The 2956-nt window shown below is 43.7% G+C and overlaps 1 protein-coding gene across 1 annotated transcript in view; it reads right to left on the reverse strand.

Moving 5' to 3' along the window:
- RPA1 (replication protein A1) overlaps positions 1-1186 on the reverse strand; it is a 71237-nt gene extending 70051 nt beyond the window's left edge. Inside the window, exon 1 of the mRNA XM_078769368.1 lies at positions 1073-1186. The gene's annotated coding sequence lies outside the window, so the exon portion shown is untranslated. The remainder of the gene's footprint in view (positions 1-1072) is intronic.
- Between the last annotated feature and the right edge of the window lie 1770 nt (positions 1187-2956).

Consider the following 2956-nt stretch of genomic DNA (forward strand, 5'->3'; position numbering starts at 1 on the left):
TCCGAAAGCGCTGCATAGAAATAACTGAGACATGGCCAATTGTAAAGAACTCTCCATGGGGAATAACATGTCAATGAAGTGCCTCCATTATGACATCATAATTCGACAAGTACAAAACTTCATCCAATCAAGATGAAATTTCTTGAGCGTCATCTATAGATAAATTGGAGAAAAATAAATAATGGTGACGTCATCGGTCACATGGTTAGGCCGCCACATTTGTTTTAACATAAAAGCCTTAAAAACCACTAAAACACGTCCTCACGAGGGTCTGCAATCCGATTGCTCGTTACATTTTGAATACTCGAGAACACGAAACGTAACATGAACCTGCAGTTAAGCAGTCCTTTTCCTCTGAATTTGACAAATTGTATGGAATCTCGACCCAATCGCGCATGCATTCATAGAGGTAATTTTTTTTTTTTTAACGTCTTCTTTTTAGTCTAATTAAAATTAGTGAGGTAATTCAATTTTGTTTTTGTTTTTTTCTCCTGACTCCTCTCCGGCCTTGCTCTCCCAGCTCTCTGTGCTCTGTCCCCCAAATATTCCTGCAGGTCGCACAAGATCTGCCTGCAACCCTCTTATGGTTAAACTGCCAAAATCAAGACTCTGCTCACCTTCACTCCTTCATTCCTCCCACCTCTGGAACAAACTCCCTCACTCTTCAATCCCACTCCTCCCTCCACGTCTTTAAAACAGCTGTGCACCACAATCTCTTATCTTCCCGCATCCAAAACCTCGATCTTGTATACCCCCCCCCCCCCCCCCACCCCGAAAAAAAAAAAAAAAAAAGGCTACCTGCCTGTCTATCGGCCAAACAAAATTGAACATTATTCCAAACAGGAAACTTGTTTTTAGGTTTGTCATAAAGGACACATGCATGAATGAATTGGTAATGTAACACGTTAGATAAGGTGGCACATAAAACAAACTAGATTGGACGAGGTGGCATAAAATGGTGTAGTACTTTGTCTTAACCCCATTCCTTAACCCCACTTTTTGCTTTGAATGCGTGGGGTAACAAAAGTAATATTTACCAAAACAAATGAATCACATTAACCTAGTAACTCACCGTCCATCCTTCATCTTTCCAATAGTGTAATTCCTGAGACAGCAAACGCAGTGCAGAGCAATTTCACGGTTGTCCACCATGTAGGACAACTGAGATGCCAAAATAGCAGCTTGATGGACAGGGGTGGGGAGAGGATGTAACAAAGGAGAATCACGTTCTGAGGGTTATAGAAACCAGGATGTGAACGAAAATGACAAGGCACATAGGGGAGGGGATAGAAGCAATACGATCAAAATTCAAAACCATTGTAGTGAAAGGGTGAAAATGTAGGGCAGAGTGGTGTGGGAAGGTTTACGAGTGGAGGGTGACATCAATGATACAGACTAGTACTGACAGAGCAGATAAGCATGATGCTATATACTGTTCAGGGTGTTCCAACAAAACCCAGACAACTTTGGTTGTTAATATATTTAGAACCACAAATTATTGATATAAACCAAAACCAAAGGGTGTCGTTACAGAATCTCAAAGTTTTGTGCAAACCATCAATACATTTCAATGTGAGCTGTTTGTCACGTGCAGGATATCAAGACTGTACACGAGTTCTTGCCATGTTCGGCTCAGCAAGTTTGCGTCCACCAGTGCACATACAGCTATGATCCAAGAATAAAGATCCTGCAGATTTGCCCCCTTGGTGTTGTAGACGTCTGACAAACCCCTAGAGAAAATAAATAAATAAATAAATGGGGTTACGTCTGGTGATCGTGGGGGGGGGGGTCAGGTAGTTGGTCTGTCATGGCCAAATCAGCGACCTGGAAGTTTTTCATTCAGGACGGCTCAAACGACAAAGGCCCAATGACGAGCACCATCCGGTTGAACAATGATATCGGGGTGCAGGTCTTCAATCAATGGGAAGGTGAATCCTTCCAACATGTTCATGTAAATTGTTGAGGTGAGTGTATCCTTCGCAAATAAAAACAGACCCACCAAGCAGTCAAGGAGAAGGCCACACCACACATTGACCTTTGGACTGTCACGTATGTGTTCAATGACCACGTGGGGATTTTCAGAGCCCCAGGCCCTCACATTGTGCTGGTAGACCTTCCCAGATAAATGAAACCAAGCCTAGTCTGAGTATGACCTTTTCAGGTAATCATCGTCATCCACCATCAACTGAGCATTTCCAAGGCAAACACCATGTGTTTGTGTCCGTCATTTGGTTTGAATTCCTGCAGAATCTGCACCTTATAGACATAAAGCTTCAGTCTTTTATGTAAAATCGTGTGTACAGTGGTGGTTGGTAGTCCCAGTTCTCTGGATGCGCGTCAGATTGATTTTCTGGGACTTTGTTGAAGTAATTCACACACTCGCTCAACGTCTGCTGCACTTGTGCTTGGTCGACCGGTACTTTTCTGTTTCTGACAACTTCCAATCTCCTTAAACTTCTTGTACCACTCTCCGATACGAGCCCGCAATGGCAGATTCCTTCCATACATACCCTGTACAGAAATTACGCTGAACTTTTGTGTCAGATCTCATCTCTTCTCTCATCTCTCGCATCTTTCACTCACTCACCGCAGGCAGGTTGGTTGGTGATCTTTGTCTTCTACTGACCTCTCCGGCCTTGCTCCACCAGCTCTCTCTGTGCTGTCCCCCCCAATATTCCTTCAGGTCGCACAAGATCTGCCTGCAACTTTTTTTTTTTTTTTTTTTTTTTTTTTTTGTATACAAGATCGAGGCTCGTGAAAGAGCGAAAATTAATCACACAGAAAGACAAACAGACACATAAAACAAATAACATCGGGAGCGGTAGACAAGATGGGGAGAGAGGGGGAAGGACACAAACACAACATTTGAGAGCAGGGACCGAGAGACATGGAGACATCGAGAGATCTGTGGGAGGGAGAGGGCTTTGGGGGGGAGGCATGTGAAGGGGGGGGGGGT

Source organism: Myxine glutinosa, unplaced genomic scaffold, assembly GCF_964187855.1.
Source record: "Myxine glutinosa unplaced genomic scaffold, kmMyxGlut1.1 SCAFFOLD_2275, whole genome shotgun sequence".
NCBI lineage: Eukaryota > Metazoa > Chordata > Myxini > Myxiniformes > Myxinidae > Myxine > Myxine glutinosa.